Source organism: Triturus cristatus, chromosome 5_1 (genome assembly GCF_964204655.1).
Source record: "Triturus cristatus chromosome 5_1, aTriCri1.1, whole genome shotgun sequence".
NCBI classification, from domain to species: Eukaryota; Metazoa; Chordata; class Amphibia; order Caudata; family Salamandridae; genus Triturus; species Triturus cristatus.
Genome location: NC_140587.1, coordinates 516,628,788 through 516,649,206, shown reverse-complemented (window position 1 = coordinate 516,649,206; position 20,419 = coordinate 516,628,788).

Sequence of the window (20,419 nt, the reverse complement as noted above, 5' to 3'; positions counted from 1 at the left end):
ATGATGTAACTCATGTAGATCCTGATGAGGAGTGTTTGATAGCCTCAGTAGATGAAGGATGAAATGGGGCAATTAATTTAGAGGAGTGGAAACAGGCCATTTTTATTGATCCTGTATTACAACGTGTTGTTTCATGTTTAGCTGATCATTCTGATCATCATTTATCTACTGACGAGGATTTATTGGAATACAAAATGATCTGGTTTGAATTATCTGTTGAATCAGCAACAGGGATTGTTAGGAGAACTGGTAAATTGGTTGTACCCTTGGGATTACGCTCTAGATTGTTGGAACTTTTGCATGAGGGACATTCTGGTATGTCAAACATGAAAAGAAGAGCAAGATGTGATTTCTGGTGGCATGGTATGGATAAAGATATTGATAGGTGTGTAAGGAACTGTGTTGCATGTATGTGTAGTGACATATCACATGTATCACAAGACACCACTATTACTCCCACTGTATTTTTAGAGAGACCGTGGCAAAAATTAGCCATGGACATTTGTGGTCCATTTAAGGCCAGCCATATAGCTGGTAAATTTGCTTTTGTTTTAATGGATTATTATACAAAATGGCCAGAGGTGGCTTTTGTGAAGGAAATTAAAGCTTCCAATGTCATCAATTTCTGTGAGGAAGTTTTTCATAGGGAAGGTTATCCTGAAAGCATCACCACTGACAATGGTCCACAGTTCTTGGCTAATGAATTTCAAGAATATCTGAAGGAGCATGGCATGAGACATAATACTACAGCTGTTTACAATCCCAGGGAAAATGGTATGGTTGAAAGGTTCAACCGTGTATTGAAAGAATGTATACAGTTGGCTGAAACGGAGGGTGTGGATTGCAAGTCTTCTGTCAAGAAAATGTTATGGAACTACCGTGATACACCTCATTCTGCCACTCGAGGAACTCCTTTCAGTCTTCTCAAGGGCAGAATGGCATGTAGTAAAATCACACCACCAGGGATGCGTAGGGCAACCTCGAGGTTGGTTCCTAGGGAAGGTCTGGAGCGTAGGGTGAGTGACTACCAATGCAAGTATGCTCAGAGACATAATGACAGAATTAAAGGTCGTACTCGTGTATTCAAAATTGGAGATTGGGTGAGGACTTCACTAGAGGGCATTCCGAAAATGGGTTCATCCAGGTGGTCCAAATCCAAAGAAGTGTTAAAACTTAGTGGTAATTGTGTAAGGTTAAGTGATGGACGGTGGTGGAATCTAAGCAAAATAACTTTATGTAATGATCTTGAACGCAATTTGTGGCTAAATAAGAAATGCAGCGTTAGTGTTCCGAATGCTAATGATTCTAATCTTCCTGTTGAGAAAAAGGAAATTGTGGCTGATTCGCTAGTCACACATAACCCGGGAATCAGAAGATTATCTGATCGTATTATTTGTAAGCCTAGTGGGCAGAAAGATTATTATTGTACCTAATATATATATTTTCCATTTAATTCTGCACTGTTTCAAAGCAATTCTGGTTTTCTTTGTTTATTTAGCTTGCAGTTGAAATTTGTAATCATCCTATCATTTCTTGTTGATTTGTCTTGCTGGTAATTTTTACCTTTGTCATCGTTTGGTATACTGTATTTCTTCCATCATATTTTCTTTTGTTCTCATTATTTGAAGGAGGGAGATGTGTTATATGCTATACTATTCTATGTCTCCTTCTCCCTGCTGCTCAGCCTGTGTGTGTGATGGAATTAGAATGTTTGTGAATGCATGGTTTGAATGAGTGGTCAGTTTGAGTGTGTGGGGCTGAGCAGCAGGACGTTGTTCCCTGTGGGGCCTTCTTTACTATCTAACTTACAACTAATAAACTTCTCAACTACACTTACGGCTACTGGATTGCTTATCAATGAAAGCTCTTCCATCATTGTAAAAGTACTCTTATCACATTATCTTTCTCAATTTCAAAGGCCCTCATTCCACGGTGTAGTGAAACCCGATACTGGACAGAAATGCTAATTGTTCCTGAATATGGACTAGAAATAGCACGTTGAATCATATACAACTTTTTTACTCCATAAATTACACCGGGTTTCATTTGGAGAAATTAGTGCATAGAAATTTTCAGAAAGATGTAAAAAGGGTGGAATGTCAGTACGATAATGCCAGTGAAGCATGGTATCCCACACTGCGACCTGCATAACTTCCTGGCTGGGAGACACCAGGAGAAATACTGAAAAGTGCATTGGTGTTTCCCGGTCTAAGACCTCGCCACATCCTGGAATGGTGGCCAACTAAGGATGGATTTTATACGCTCTCAAATAAACACAGTTACCGATTGTACTGGTTAAAGTGGTACAACTAAGCGACTTGCCAAGACAAGCAACATTTTGACTGCACAACATCTAGTTAACTTGTAACACAGTGTTTTATTTTCTTACCGCCCTTGAAAACTAGTGCAATAGTAATGGTTTCAGAGATCTGTCTAGTTGTTTTCAATATCTTCAGCGTAGGAGAAACAGCTATATTACGACTTTTATTCACACTTTATACGGGCCTATTTATGGTACATACTCTTGTGTAGACTATTTGTGACATATCTGTTATTTCTGGGGGGTTTTATGCTTCTGGTTTTACAGTGCTCTAATTCCACAGGTGATATATTGGTGCTGAAGACTGCGGCATGAATTATGATATGATGTTTATGTATTTAAAACAAAAGATAAATGTTTTTTATGTTGGAGTAGATCCAGGCGGTTAACAATGTTCCTTTGTAGGAGGGAAGTCCTGTTCCACAAGTGCAACAACGTTTATAAAAGCACAAGATACTGTCAATGGAAGGGCGGGCACTGAACAGTAATGATGAAAGACATTTGACTTTGAACAGTACTGGGCCTTCCCATGTAAGCCAGTGTCATGTTTGTAAACACTGGAGTGAGATGCTCTCAAGGGTTTAGATGTGAATGGTGTTACTTTAGGGCCAATTGAGTCACCGGATACTCACTTCTACCATCCACTCAGCTCCCTGCCATGTTTGGCACGCTCCATAACCTTTGCAGCTGATGCATAGAAAGGCCACCAGAGAACCCACCCTATTAATCATGGCAAGAATTATCCAGACCCACTTCAGCCACCTAAAAATTTACCTACCTAATTAACTCTTTCTTGTGCACGTTCATTCATCTTATCTTTATAATACTAATCTCTATTTTCAAATGTATTTATTAAGTGCTCCCATATGCTAGGTCTGTCCTTAGCAATTCTTCAAATAAATAAAGAAGTGCCCATTGCCCAAATTCTTACCTAAGCTGTGACAAAGTATTACTTTTGAGCTCTCTTGTTTTCACTAGGCACAATGGTGCCATCAGGGGACTAGTACTTTAGGCCACAGCTGTAGAGACCGATCAGAACTGATAATGTGAGTGTGGCGTGATATTGTAACGTTATGGCACTAACCTGTTCAGTATTTTATCTTTCCCAGGCACTGCCAGTCCCATGGGAGTAAGATGTGATCCCAGAAGCAAGTTCCCCACACCATCCAACTACTGACTCCGCACAAATCCGGATGATGTCTTGGACAAGGCCAGTACTAATGGGAAAAGGGAAAGTGTAACGACTGTGTTGTAATCTCATGCATTGTAAACACATGCAATGTTATAGTATATATTCCTATCTGTGTACATCTAACAAATAAAAGAGATGATAAGCAGTGATACTCTGATACAAGGTGTAAATGTAACCCTGTTGCCGCTCTTAGAATTAGCTTACCAAACTTTTCCTCTTTCCCACTTTAAACGTTGATCTTTTGAGTGAAGAGGGTATACCTAGATGAACACAAATTAGAGTATTACTCAATAATTCTGAGATGTGATAACATACATAGCTTCCTTATTGAAACCCTCTCAATACTTTTAAAACCACGTGGCAAGGACGGATACCATGCTATTAGCATTTTGGGAGAATTTGACTTAATTCCCTCAATGAATCTAGTTAACAATAAACACTGGAAATTGAATTGGAACTCCAGAATTAGCCTACATTACCCATTTTAGACCACTGCCCTAGTACAACCCCCCCCCACACCCCCAAAAGCACTTTTCTCTAGTTCACATAGTCTTTTTTCCCTTTTCTGGAACTTTGGAAACTTCAATAAAATGAGTCTCAAGCACAGATTACCATTACATTAAGTACTCACATTCATTTTGGTTCATGCAGCTTACCTATTTTGTAGCAGCAATCCACTGTTGGTAAAATGTTGTTCATCTTACTTTTATAGGTCCTCCGATTCCTTCTATGATCTGTGAAGCAATACCTGGATACAGACCGACTCCAGGGCTTCCAAGAGGAAGAAGACAAGATAGTGGGAAAGACTTCCAGCAAGTATCAAAAATACACAATGACAATCTGTCAGAAAACCAAATGACCCAGGAAATGAATCCAGTAGTATGGTAGGTATATCATAGATACATTAAGCAGTATAAAGGTAAGGCATTGGCTTCCGGGCATTGCTTTCATCCATGCCAAACTCGAACACTAAGATGTGAGGTCTGTAGTCTTCCAGGGTGGTCATACGATGCACAGGATAAGGTCAACCAAAAAGACTAGACCGCGTGCTGCGCAAGGTCCCTGGTCATGGCTCTATTGGCGTACTTGAGGAAGAGCACACCCTCCACAAGGTCTTCCCCCAAGAGATTATCCTTGGTGGGATGTTGTAAATGAAGCCTACTTAAGAGGCGAGGAGCATGTATGTGACCTACCCGTTGCCAAAACCAACTCTCAGGACATATCTTTTCCAATCAACAAGTTATATAAACGTCCTCTAACTCTTTTAGAATCCAATATAGTTTTAACATCATATTTGGCATGAACCTCTGTTTCTACATGGGGTGGTGTATTAGGGAAGCAGGTTCCTTCAGTTACAGTTTTGATCAGTTACACATGAAATACTGGATGTACTAATAGTGTGGTGGTGAATTCTAGTTTTACTGCAACAGGATTTATTACTTTCGGGATCTATGAATTTGGACTGAAAGAAAATTTGGCCTCTAAGCTATACATGTTTGGTAGATAGACAAACTTGATCCTCAGGGTTGTATGACCGTTCAGATATCCTATACTTGTCAGCAAACTCCTTATAATTTTTCTTGGATTGTTATAAAAAAAAAAATTGAGCAGTAATGTGAATGTCAATGAGGTGTTCATGGAACTCATGAGGTACAGGTACTTAGGGGTCTATTACGATGGCGGGCGGACATCGCACCGGGAGATGAGACCGCCCGCTATGTGTGCGGTGGTCCCACGTGTACAATTAGGATGTCAGCATCACCCGCGGCAATGCAAAAAAGGCATCTCTGCATTTGCATGCACAATGTGGCAGGCACTGATCGGTGCCTGCCACGTTGTGCATGCAAATGCAGGGGGGTACCATAGGTACCCCCCATGTGTCCCCCACTATCCTGGGGGCCCACGACGGGCCCCCAACTGCAAAAACCGCAGTGAAAGGCTGGTTCCTGCGGCCATTCTAATATTCAACACTTTTCAGTCGACTGGGGCGGAAAAGCAGCGGGCGGTCTTCCCGTCTACCGCGGTACGCCCCGCCATCATAATATAGGGGGGGGGTAAATGGGAGGCAGGCAGGAGAATCTGTTGGGTGGATTGCCACCGCCATGCGGGCGGTGGCGATCCGCCCGACATAGTAATAGACTCCTAAGTTAGGTGTCTGAATATCTGTATTCGTCATTGTGGGGTAAAAACAATAAATACAGGAAGAGGGTGAAAACACCTGAAGATTTGCTAGCAGAACTACTGTAGGCGAATTCTGGATTCCTTAACCAAGACCCCCATTTGAACTAATTTGCAACATTTGGCATTGTAAATACTGTTCAAGACTTTGATTTATTCTCTCAGTCTGACCATCCATCTGTGAGTGATGACTGGATAATAGTCTGACTCCAATACCTTTAAGGTCACAAAATGATCTCCAGAAGTGTGAAATAAACTGTGAGCTCCTATCTGAAATAAGCACTGAAAGAATTCCATGTAGCCAAAATATTGATTGCATTAATAGCTAATCTTTGCCATTTTAGTTAAATGATCAACAGTTACCAGAATTGTGTTGAATCCTTCTGGGGGGCCAGGTAACTTTACAATGAAATCAGGAGAGACTGTATGCCATGGATGTGGTGAAACTGCAATAATTTGGAGTAACCTAGGGGAGCTGCATGGGAAACCTTACACTGAGCACATATTGCAAAGGTCTTTGCTAATTTCTTGGAATCCTTAACTATTGTCAGCCACCAAAAATGTCTTGCTGAAAAATCTAGTCTTCCTCTCTCATAGATGAACGCTAAATGACTAATGCGACTTCACTGTAAGGCATATTCTTGTAACAATTTGGTAGGAAGTAATAGAGCTTCATTTGAAAAATAAAAATGATATTTCTGAATATCAGAATGTTGTGTTAATACCTCTTTACTTTCCACAGTGCCTTGTTTTTATTGCATGTGAGTCGCAAATGCATCAGCTGTCTGAAGTCCCACTAGTTTTTTGGTAGGTTTTTATAGATGGAGGGTCACACAGAAGTTCAATAGGGGAAAACGCATACTATGACAAAACGTGATAGTGAAATCATCATAATTAAACAACTGTGCCCAATGTAACTGTATGGCAGACAGAGCTTGGGCTGACTTCAGGAACAAAAGATTATGGTGATCTGTCAAAATTGTGGTAGTGCATTGTGTCCCCTATAAGTAGTGACACCATTCTTCAAATGCTACTTTTATGACTAGTAATTCCCTGTCTGCTGTAGTGTAATTTGACTCTGCTGGGCTCAGTTTACAGGAGAAGTATACAATGGGATTTAATTGTCAAATGTTAGGGTCCAGTTATGACATTATCCCTCTAATGGCTCCTTGTGAGGCATCCGTCTCAACAACAAAGGGGCACAATAAGTCAGGGTAGCTAAGCACTGGGACAGTGACAAATTGTTTCTTCAAAATCTGAAAAGTATTTCAAACTTCTGAATTCTGTTGATTTTCTATTTTTTTCTCGACAGGTGTGCTATGGGAGAAACTATGGATGGCAACTGATTAAAGAAGTGGTGGTATAAATTGGCAAATTCTAAAAATAATGTGCATCTCCAGAAAAAATCTGTGGGTCTGCTATTCTGTAACATTATGGCTCTAACCTGTTCAGTTTTTTTTTTCCTGGGCATAGCCAATCCTGTGGGTGCGAGATGTGATCCCGGAAACTAGCTCCACACTCCGCACAACAACTGACGCTGTCCAAATCTGAATGATGATTCGGACAAGGCCAGTATTTGGGGGCAAGGGGAAGTGGATTAAAGAAGAAGAAACAATGTTTTCTGCTAATCTGGACCGTCGGTGTGCAGGCACTTCTCACTGTTCCTTTTCTGTTCAGTACGGTTTGTATATGTGTGCATTTAACAAATAAAAGTGATGATAAATAGTGATTTTCTGATACAAGGTGTACACATAACACAGTTGCCACACTTAGGGCCTGATTTTGAGTTTGGTGGTGTGGGAGCGGGCGACACGCCACCTCCCTGACACTCTCAAAGCTTGCCGCTGCCTACTCGCCAGATTACGGGTTTTCTCATTGTCTGGTGGGTGGTCCTTTGGTGTTCCCACTGTGGTGCCTATTAAAAAGGCACCCACTGGGAATGCCAAAGCGAGTTCCTGTACGGTACAGACTGCTGTTCAGGAACTGGGTGTGCATGCAGATAGGGAGCACACCATCTGCCCCCCTGCATGCATCCCCATTGCCTTCACTGCCTGACTTTTATGGCGGGCTCACTGCTATGAAAAGTCTGGCAGTGAGTAAACTCATAACATGCTTGGCGGTGCTGCAACAGCACTACCAGCATATTACTGCCTCACACTGCTGCAACACCGCCGGGGCACATTGGCTCCCTGGCGGTTGCAGCAGGCCTGCGGCAGTATGACAGCCAAACTCAAAATAGAGCGGTTGGACCACCGGTGCGGCAGTAGGCGCCATGACCGCGGCATTGGCAGTCCTATGGACCACCAAACTTGTAATCATACCCTTAGACTTAGCTTACCAAAAACTTCCCTCTTTCCAACTTTAGATTTCACCTTTTGAGTGAAAAGGGTATGCACAAATGAGACCCTTACTAAATAATTCTAATGAGATGTGGTAACATATATAACTTCCTTATTGAACGTCTCGCAATACCTATAAAACCACTGCTGTTAGCGTTTAGGCAATTTGACTTCATTCCCCATTGAATCTAGTTAACAGTCAACACTGTAAATTGAATTTGACCTCCAGAATTGTTCCACATTAGCCTTTTTGGACCATCAACCTAGTACAAAAAAAACAAAAAAATAAGCACTTTTCTCGAGGTCACATAGAGTCTTGTTTTCCCTTATCAGGAACTTTGGAAAACATTTGCCTCAAGCACCGTTTTCCATTGAACTAAGTACTCCATCCTATAAATTTGTGTGCATGCACGTTATCTGATTTTGTAGAAACAATACACCATTGGTAAAGTGTTATAGTTTTCTCGTACAGATCCCCAGATTCCTTCTATGAAGCGCTGAAGCAGCGCAAAGGTACAGACCAACCCCAGGGCTTCCAAAGCCTACAAGCAAGTATTAACAAGCATTTGCAATGCAATAGGTCTCACATTTACGAGAGTTTAAGCTATTGGCATTGTAAATGACAATACCTTTTATTTATATGTTTTGATAATTAACACATACATAAAAAGCATTGTCATGTACAATGACAATAGCTCAAACTCTTGTAAATGCGAGACCTATGCAAAGAAGCGGCCGCCATTGTCCCAGACTGCTTAGAAAGTAAAAGCGAGCATGGCGTGCTGAATGTTGCAGGAAAGCATGCCATGCCTGCAATAGGAGACGCTACTTAAAGAAAAATAGTGCTTACAGACTATAAAAGACTCACCGTGTAACAGGAAGTAAAAGGGCCACTCCTAATGGGAGGTTATGAATGAAGATCCGGCGGTACTAAGGAGGGACTAACAAGCCTGTTAACGAATCAGAAGCCAGCATTTACGAAGGACAATAACACAAGGCAATGACAAATATGGGCGGAGAATGGGCAGGGCTTCTATTCCACACTCCAATACAGCATGGCTCACAGAGCAGTGCATGCGCTGCCCAGGCTCCACCTAAAAATCCCCCGGGGCAGGCTGTTAGTGAAACAAATGACCTATGAAGTGAAAATCGATCAGCATGGTATGTATCACAGGTAATCATAGGTAAGTTAAATAGTATAGCAAGTGAATCAATGGTCTCGAGGCACTGCTTTTATCCTTGCTGCACCCGAACGCCAAGAACCTCTGGTCTGCAGTCTTCCAGAGTGGGCTTGGCCACCCAAAGCGCATGACGCTATCGACAAAAGACTAAACTGCGTCCTGCGCAAGATTCCTGTTCAAGGCTGCGTCGGTGCACTTGAGTGAGAGCTGCAGCAGCGATGACAGATATGGATTATGGAAAGCGGCTGCATCATCAGACCACGTTAATTGAATATGTTGTCCAAGTCTGGTCTTTAAGGGTAAGTAAACCCCCTGGTCCACATCGTGATCTATATGTGGGTGTAGCCAGCATAGATTGGTGTATGTCACAAATGGAAAAAGATTTACAGCAATGGCCAGAGTGCTGGGAAATTGAGTTCGTCAGCCCAGGTGTTACAATCATTTGCAGCAGGCAGACGAGATCAGAAACAACCATAATAATGGAGAGATGGCAGATAAGAGGGTGCTAGACCAAAACACTCATGAAGAGGGTTAGTGAGAAACACTATGGGGCAGATTTATGTTAACTGGCGCATCCCTGCATATCAGCAGGGATGCGCCAATTATTATGCGCCACAGCTGTGCCACCATGGATGCGCAGCATTTATAATGCGGCGCACCATGGGGCAAAAACGGCACAGATGCGTGACGCATCTGTGCCGTAAAAGTGGTGCATTGCTGGAGTTGCGTCGCAAGCGCGACGCAGCTCCAGCAATGTTCTGGGGGGCCCTATCTGTACAATGCTGCGTCAATCCTTACGCCTGCTTCAAGCAGGCGCAGGGTTTTGACGCAGCATGGGCCTAAAAGTGACTGAGTGAAATCTTGTAGATTTCACTCAGCCACTTTTAGGAGGCGTTCCTGCGCCGGAACGCCCCCACCTGCCCTGGAAAGCCTACATGTGGCGCAGGGCTTTACAACGTGACGCATCTCCCAGATGCGTCACGTTGTAAATACCCCGCACCATGGCGCAGGATTTGCGCCGCTGCTGCGTCACAAAAGTGACGCAACGGCGGCGCAAAAGTGGCGCAAGTGCAACATAAATCTGCCCCTATGTTACTACCAAAGTTTCAAATGTAGGCTGAACATGATTTTTTAATCTATCTTTTCGCTCTGGATTTAGCTTTTAGGGCCCACTTTCTACCTCTGAAAGCTGAGTTATTTGACATTACCTGATAGCCTGTCAGGAGCAAAGCAGCCACCACCGGGCCGACGCCATCCTTCGGGCACATCTCAGCAACGAGCAAAGTGTCTCGGGGGCAGATTTACAAGCCCCTTGCGCCTCATTTACTCCGCCGTTGCGTCACTTTTGTGACGCAGCGGCGGCGCAAATCCTGCGCCATGGTGCGGGGTACTTACAACGTGACGCATCTGGGAGATGCGTCACGTTGTAAAGCCCTGCGCCACATGTAGGCGTTCCTGCGCAGGGGGCGCGTTCCTGCGCAGGAACGCCTCCTAAAAGTGGCTGAGTGAGATCTACAAGATTTCACTCTGTCACTTTTAGGCCCATGCTGCGTCAAAACCCTGCGCCTGCCTGAAGCAGGCGTAAGGATTGACGCAGCATTGACAAGATAGGGCCCCCCAGAGCATTGATGGAGCTGCGTCGCTCTTGCGACGCAACTCCAGCAATGCGCCACTTTTACGTCACAGATGCGTCACGCATCTGTGCCGTTTTTGCTTCATGGTGCGTCGCATTCTAAATGCGGCGCATCCCTGGTGGCGGAGCTGTGGGGCACAATAACTGGCGCATCCCTGCCGATATACAGGGATGCGCCAGTTATTGTAAATATGCCCCACAGTGACTAGCAAATGAAACATACGGAGTATGCGTTCAGTAAAACAGCTAATATTTATTAGTACATTTGAGATTAACAATGGATGTTCACACAGTTGAATTGAAAACTGGAACTAACAAAATGGGCCCAGATTCATGCCGGCTGAGATCAGGCACCCCCATCACTGTTCAGTGTTAAGCTCTCACAGTGGGCTTTAAATGGCAGTTTCATTCAATCAATCAAAAATAGTTTATTTCGTACGTAAAATCCATAAAACCACATTAAAAACAAATAATACAATTCCAGCCATAGCTGGGATAACAGAATAATGGTTTAAAATACAGTAAATAATTTTTTTTTCACTATAATGTCATTAAACAAACCTTATAAAGTGCAAATGCTCAACCACAGAGTATACCTCTGCCGTTGTGCACGTCACGTTTCCGAATCAGTAAAGTGCTGCCGGGGGTGGCTAATCCCCACAACAAACCCGGCCTCCTGCCCCGTTGCTATTGATTTTAAATTTAAATACTTTCAGACAAAAGGATTACAAAACTAAAACAATCCGCAGCAGATTCCAGTTCCTCTGTGGACCAGAGCCTATGCCAACACGGTCTCGGCATCCAGTTAAAAATGATTAGAAAAATACCAGCATCTAAAAATTGAGGGAGACGGGGAGCAGATGAAATAAACTCCTGATGAACTTGTTCTCTGTTTTAACAAGTTCATCGACTTTCACTTGTCCCCATAGCTCCGACCCATACGTGGCTGTGCGCTTTACTTTTACATAGTTAATCTCCACCACAGATGCTAGTGAGCTGGCCTGTGTTTTCTTTCACAACTTATTTACAGCTCCAGCCTCCTGCTGGAGTCTCAGGGTACTCTTGCGCAGACAACTGAGTCTATTGTCAGACAAAACCGCTAATAAGAAAACTCCTTCACTTGGTCCCAAGGGACCCCTTGCACCATAATATTTGCCCTCACAGCTTTATAGGGGTTGAAAGCTATACATTTGGTTATCTTGATATTTAGTTCCAAACCTCTATCACTACAAAAGCTTAGAAAGCGATCCACTATGGCCTGCAGACCACGCTCTGTTTGAGATATTAGAAGAGTGTCGCCTGCGAACAACAAAGAAGAGATTTGATAGGAACACGGCTTAGGAACATCATTGCCAGGGAAATCTAGTGCTTTTACTAAATCATTGCTGTAGAGTGTAAACAAGGTCGTGCCAAGACACACCCCTGTCGCACACATGTCTCGATCCTAAAATGGTGAGTTAGTTCATCTTTGTTCTCATAACTTATTTGTGTGCAATTAGAGGCCTGTGGTTTTATTATAACCTCCAAGAGATTTTCCTGGACTCCCATCTGCTTCAGCACTTCCCAGAGTTTTGCCCTGGGAAGTGAACCAAATGCTGATCTCAGGTCAATGAAAGCCACATACAAGTGGCCCCTATCTAGCATTGACATGTTTTCCAATAGATAAAACAAACATTTAGTGTTTGGTCTACTGTTCAGGTATTCTTCCTAAACCCGCCTGAAGGTCTGAATATATGCCATTCGAATAAGCCCACTCCAACAGTTCCCCAAGATAATACAACACCATGCTTTCTGTGAAGCATCAATTAAACTAATTGGCCTGTATTTGCCAGGGTCATCTATGCAGCCTTTTTTTAAAATTGGAACAATCGTGGCTTTCTGCTCAGATCTGGGTAAAAGGCCATCTTCCAAGATAGATTGGAATAGCAAAAGGAAGTACAGCCCCCAGACAAGCGGTTCTGATAAATCCAAACCCCCAGGGTTGGAGTCGGACCAGGTGCTTTATGAGGGCAAATCGTCTTGATCGCCTCGAGAACATCTTTAAGTGTAAAGTATAGCAGTTTATCATTTCTGACAGGCAGTGCAGACCCTGATGATGTAGCTTTGAATGTAGCAATACTCTTAGCTGTATATTCCCTCTTAAAATGTTCCACCCTTAGCACTGGCTGCAGATGGAAGTCAATACGAGAGACAACATGTCAGCTCCCATGAGCCAGTATGCCCCAAAAAAGCTTATTATCTCCAACCTTGACTGCTTCTACTAAATCCTCCCATACCTCACGTTCCCTAGAGGTTTTAGCTTGGGACAGAGAGTCTTTATAATTCTCCCTAGCCTGGGAAATTTCAGTTCTATTGCCCGGTTTACTTGACCCGATAAGGTTGGCCCTAGCCAGTGTACAGTCCGTGCTAACCATGCAACTTGTGGGGTTGCCTTACTGCAATCCTTGGTTAGAATTGCCTGGAGTTTACTAAACAGCTTTTCTTGTGAATTGAGTAAGACAGAGGGACTAGAACTAAGGACCAACTAGGGTTCATCTCATCCAGAGTATCAGTTACGAGCCCATAAATATGTGCCAGTGCATTCGTGTCCTTTGACACAGAAGCCCAGTTAAGGACTCGCTTATTATTTGAAAGGCCCAGTTTACCTGGTAGCTTAGAAGTAACATGCCTCTGATCTAGAACCGAGGACAATTGATGGTTAGCTTCAGTGGTTTATGGTTACTATCATGGTGCTCAAGAACCAACCATCCACAAAAGAGGACTATGGTTTTAGAGGTATAAATAAGTAATCAATATGGCTCCTTTGGCTGTGCCTCTTGAAAGTATGGACACCACTAAGGTCATATATGGACTTGCCGTTACATGCCCTTAGACCCACGTACAAGGATAGACTCAACAACTGATTAGTAGTTTCCTAAGTAAGGGCAGAAACATAACTTTGAAACTGCTGACTCAAGACCCCACAGACAGTCCAGCATTCGAAACGTTACTGTTGTATGTTGCTATGGTGTATGCTCAGTTTATGTTGACATTGGTGTATCACATGTTACATTGTTGCTTGTCACTCACAGTCTCTTTAAAGTAGCTTCTCCACACATCAGCTGTTATAAAGACACAGAAATGAACAAGTATCCTTTTCACTAAATGTTTATATGCCTTACATACTGAAAAATGTAATAAATTTGGGCCTGGATTCACTAATATTTCACACAATGCAGCGCAACAGGAGAAGCTGATGCAGTGCTTTGCATGAAAGGGAGAGAGCATAACTGCACCATATTTACAAAGATATGGTGCAGCTCTGCTGTCTCTTAGAGCTGGTGCACTTGTTGCTACCTAGTGTCAGCACAGGATATATCTTCCTTTACAAAAACTATCCTTTGAGGCTTATTCATCTGTGGATGTGTGCTACAGAATGCTGCACACATGCAAAGAGCAAGTAACGAGTAAAAGTAAAGATATTTCTCCTTGTTACGTGCACCATTTTGGCAAAACGCCATGTTTACAAACCAATGTAAATACAAGTTTGCATCAAAATACATGAGTAGATGAATGGGAATACCCATACCCAACCCATGTAACTCCTCAGTCATTCAAGGTAGGCCAGTTTACCTTTTTTTACAAAGTCATGCAAAGTTATGCAAATTGGGCTTTATGTCATTTTGTAAGTCCCAAAACAGAATTAGAGTCGGGCTGCTCCAAAAAAGTGACACAACCCGGACGCAAAATATTAGTAAATCTGGTCAAACATTGCTATGACTGATCAATCTAAGAGTGTCCACACTGCACAGCTGCATGTTATATGAACATGTCAACTTTACGTGGTAGGTGGGATCTGGTCCTAGACTGCTAAGGCTCATCATTCTAATGGCACCCACACTGCACAATTGCATGTTATTTGAAGACAAGTCAACTTTATGTGGCAGTTAGGATCATCCAAAGAAACATTAATAATTTCAATCTGAGAAAAGGACCATTAATCTTTTTTTTACGAATTTTGATATTGGTCATCCTCAAATGTTTCCAATCAGGAAGATGTGAGTGTGAAAATCCACCACAAGCAGATCTGATCATCCTTCATCCAATTTATGACTTTGAGTTTCAAACCTAGATGTGGATGTCTTGCTGTTTCCTTTCCTTTAATTATTTTACCTGAACATACTCCTTATCCTTGTATTTGAGGTCAGACAGTGATGGAATGGAGGGTGAATCAACAGTGGTCATTAATGCGAAATGTTTGACATGGTAATGGAGCGAGGGTGAAACTCTCTATAGTGATGAGGTCTACAAGTGATGAGGTACTGTGAGGTGTAGTGACAAGAGTATAATGAACTGGGGCCTGGGGGGTATCAGCTTTCTTGAATATGCAGCCAGCTAAAAATGAGTAAAGACCTCTGGTACCCAGTTATGGTAAGTTTTGTCAAGACATTTCAATAAAATATAAGTGAAATGGTCATTTCCAGTAAGTGGTTTTAATTCAAGCAGGAAATTGTTGCTCCGATTAAATTTCGCAAAAATGAATAAATTGACCAAATTGATGTTGCTTCATTTGTTCCCATAAGAGCCAGGGCACAGAGCAATAGTCTTTATCTAATGCTAAAGGCCCCTTTTATTTTTTGGTAGATAGCTCATCCTCCACCACGGCGACAGAGTAAATTACTCTTTTGAGCTGATGGTTGTGCTGCCCACCAAATTTTGAAATATCTGCTGGTCTGACGGGCATTTCAGGCATTGACAGGAGCTGTCATGGAGGAGCTTTCTGCAAATACATTGTAACTTTGCCACATGGTTTCGTTAAACATGATGGTGCATGTTGGGCCTATCTTTTTAGGAGGGTTATCCCCAAATGTTTTGCCTCCCTCCACCTATTTTTCTGACCTTCTTTTTGTTGGCTTTAGGACTTTGGGCATTTTGCCACTGATAAGCAGTGCTAAAGTGCATGTGCTCTCTCCTCTAAAACATGGTATGATTGGTTTACACCTGTTTGGCATATTCAGTTTACCTGTAAGTCCTTTGTATAGTGGTATCGCATATACCCAGGGCCTGTAAATTAAATTCTACTAGTGGTCCAGCTGTACAGATTGTGCCAACCAATAATGTAGCCTTTCAAAGCTGTCTCAGGCTTGCCACTGCAGAACCTACATGTGCAGTTTACTGCCACTTTGACTTGGCATTTAAAACTACTCGCCAAGCTCTAAACTCCCCTTTGACTACATATATAGGACACACCTAAGGAAGGCCCTACGTAGCACTATTGGCAGGTTGCTGAGTAAGTAAAAGGTAGATGAAACTTGTTATGGTCAATTGTGCACTGCTGTGGTTAGAAATGCGTTTCAAAGTCTGTGCCGTGCTCCAGGGTATCACTCCTTGCCTCGGAGTGTGAGAAAATCAAACAATAGGTAACAACCCCACCCATGTGGGATGTCTCCCCGGGCACTGGACTGTAATGAAAATAAGCTTATCGTAGTGGTCAATAAATGCTTTACTCAATTATACGTTTGAATGTTTAGAGTTGTTTTAATTTCGCAATCGAATCTTCATTAATCCATTGGAAAACTTCATTTCCCAAAATGCAACATGTTAATTTCACAACATCGTCTCAATCGACGTTCCAATGCATTTCGGTGTAATGCCTTCATCAGGGAACATCTAAAACAAAAGATTTAAACTGTATATAGTGATACAAGAAAGATATACATGATACACAGTCCTAGTCGCATACATTGTGAAGATGCTAATCAGGTGATGTCTGAATGTGTTCTTAAAATGACATCTTTCCTCAAAGACACCACAGACTTCCTCAATAAACTTAACTTCATAAACATTACCGAAGAGGAAACCACATTATTGTGCACAATAGATGTTAAATCCCTATATACATCAATCCCACATCAAGCAGGAATAGAAGCTGTCGAAAAGGCCCTATTAAATACAGATTATGAAGAAGGCATGAAGATTTTTTTGATGGAACTTCTAGATTTCACCCTTCTACATTCCTATTTCCAGTGGCAAAACACATGGTATCTACAGAAGACTGGCACTTCGATGGGCAACTGTGCAGCGCCCGCGTATGCCAATATCTTTATGAACTACTTTGAGGAAGAACACATTTTAAACACCCAACCTTGGAAGAACCAGACACTGCTATACTTGAGATTCATCGATGACATTTTCCTATTATGGAAAGGAAACCATAAAGAACTTGAAGACCAAATCACATTACTAAATCTCATCGATGACAGAATTCAATTCACCCATGAGATCAGTGAACACACGATCAACTTCCTGGATGTAAAAGTCACCAAAACTTTGAGAGGTTTCGAAACTAACCTGTACAGAAAAACTTCGGACAGAAACAACACCTTGACATATGACAGCTTCCACCCCAACCACTCAAACAGCATTTACCGTACTCCCAACTATTGAGGGTGAAAAGGATTGTCTCAGACAGCGTCAAGTCTACTGAACAACAAGAAGACATGCTACAAAGATTCAGACAGAGAGGATACCCAGAACACATATTGACACAAGCTAAAGATCGAGTCAGCAACTTTACTAGACAACAACTACTCTCGACACGACCCAAAACTACGGATGAAAGAATAACATGCGTAAGCAAATTCTCTACTATGAGCCAACACTTGAAAAAGTCAGTCAAAAAACACTGGACTTTGTTACAACTGGAACAGGATTTCAAAAACACCTTCATCCGTGAACCAGTATTTGCTTACACACGTGGCAAAAATATTGGAGAACTCATTAAACACCCATCTACAAAGTCATCTCAAGCTACCCACAAAGGCACGAGACCATGTTTAAATTGCAGTAACTGTCACAATATTATTAAGGGAACTTATATCACGCATCCCATGAAAGGTCATAAAATCAAACTACACGTGACAGCCACATGTGACACTTCCAACATAATTTACTTGCTAAAATGCCCGTGTGGGAAAGTCTATGTTGGGCAAACAGAACGTAAATTAAAAGTTCGGTTGAATGAACACAAAAGCAACATAAGAACAAAACAAACCAAATCAACGGTAGCCCACCATTTCATTGAAGCCCAACACCACAACAGCCAACTAAAAGCTTGTATTCTAGAGGTTGTGGAAAAACGAGAAGGAAAAGATAACCATACCTCATTACTGCAAAGAGAAAATTATTGGATTTACCATTTAAATTCATTACAACCGCATGGTATGAATGATAGGGTGGAATTCTCATGTTATCTATAAATCATAAACATCCCTACAAGCTGGCTCATCTACCTGTGACATTGTCCCTGGGTACCATATCGGAAGGCTGCCGCTTCCTCTTTGATTGATTGTGACATTTTTGAACTCATCATTTGTAATATTCATACAGACTTTTGTTGGTAACTTATCACACCATGTTCCACACCACTAGTATACTTTGCCACGTTCGACATTGTTACTTTTTTCAGTAACTTTATTTTCCCCTTCGCACACACTCATGCAGTCCTCTTTCGACTTTTAGCACCCACACGCAAGCACGTCAGTTACGTTAAATACCACACCAAACAGCGATTTAGAATCAGCAGCACACTCACGGAAGACTCCTGAGCGTATCGACGGTTTACAGCATCGGTGAGATCTTGACACTTGCTAGTAACCACATATAGTGGCCGCTTTAGACTTTCTATTGAATTTCTAATATCCGCCTTACTTAAACTCAGTGATTTCTGATAGAACTACTAAATATTTTCACAATGCTAGCAACCGCTTTAGACACGCCGTTTATCTACACATTGACGCATTTCCCACACACACCACTCTTGCAGTTGGTTTACAGATTATATATGCCTCTTTAACCGTGAGAACACGCTAACACATTCAGACATCACCTGATTAGCATCTTCACAATGTATGCGACTAGGACTGTGTATCATGTATATCTTTCTTGTATCACTATATACAGTTTAAATCTTTTGTTTTAGATGTTCCCTGATGAAGGCATTACGCCGAAATGCATTGGAACGTCGATTGAGACGATGTTGTGAAATTAACATGTTGCATTTTGGGAAATGAAGTTTTCCAATGGATTAATGAAGATTCGATTGCGAAATTAAAACAACTCTAAACATTCAAACGTATAATTGAGTAAAGCATTCATTGACAACTACGATAAGCTTATTTTCATTACAGTCCAGTGCCCGGGGAGACACCCCACATGGGTGGGGTTGTTACCTATTGTTTAAGTAAAAGGTAGGACATGAGCCTTTATTGTTGGATAGCGTAGGGGTAAAAATAACTATTCGAACTCCAGAGAGTGCAACAGTAGGGAAAGTGTTGGATAGCGTATGGGTAAAAATTGCTATTCCCACTCCAGAGAGTGCAACATTAGGGAAAGTATTGGATAGCATAGGGGTACAAATTACTATTCCCACTCCAGAAAGTGCAACAGTTGGGAAAGTGTTGGATAGCAAAAGGATTAAAATTACTATTCCCACTCCAGTGAGGGCAACAGTAGGGAAAGTGTTGGCTAGCGAAAGGGTTAAAATTACAATTCCCACTCAAGTAAGTGCAACAGTAGGGAAAGTGTTGGATAGCGTAGGGGTAAAAATTACTATTCCCGCTCCAGTGAGTGCAACAGCAGGGAAAATGTTGGAAAGCATAGAGGTAAAAATTACTATTCCCACTTCAGAGAGTGCAACAGTAGGGAAAGTGTTGGATAGCGTAGGGGTAAAAACGTACTATTCCAACTCCAGAGAGTGCAACAGTACGGAAAGTGTTGGATAGCGTAGGGGTAAAAATTACTATTCCCACTCCAGAGAGTGCAACAGTAGGGAAAGTGTTGGATAGCGTAGGGGTAAAAATTACTATCCAACTCCAGAGAGTGCAACAGTAGGGAAAGTGTTGGATAGCGTAGGGGTTAAAAATAACATACTTATCAATTGAATAATTATTTTAATTAAATATTGATTTATTAATACATTAACAATAAATTATTTATAAATACCAATAAATGAAAATTAATAATTACTTTAATAACATAAAATTACTTCCCACCTTATTCCCCAATAAACACAAAACCCACTCCGCATAAAATGTAACACAAATAAAATAATTATCAATTAATCAATTAATAAAAATTATTTACCAATTAATAAGTAATTAACAAAAAAGATTATCAATACCAATAAATAATAATTAATAAAAATGAATTGCCAATTAATAATTAACAATAAATTAGTTATCAATACCAAGAATTATTAATAAATAATTACTTAATTATGATACATTACTTTCCACCCTATTCCCCTATAAACACACAACCCGCTCCTAAACTAAATTAACCCAATTAATACATTTATCAATTAATTATTTAATGAAAATTAACTACCAATTAATAATTAATAAACAATACATCAACTATCAATTCCAAAAAAATAAAAGTATTAATTACCTTATTATAATTAATTTACTTCCCACTCTATTCCCCTATGAACCCAAAACCCGCTCCAATAAAAAATTTATACAATTAATATAATTATCAATTAATCAATTATTAAAAATTAATTACAATTCATAATTAATTATCAGTAAATTAAAT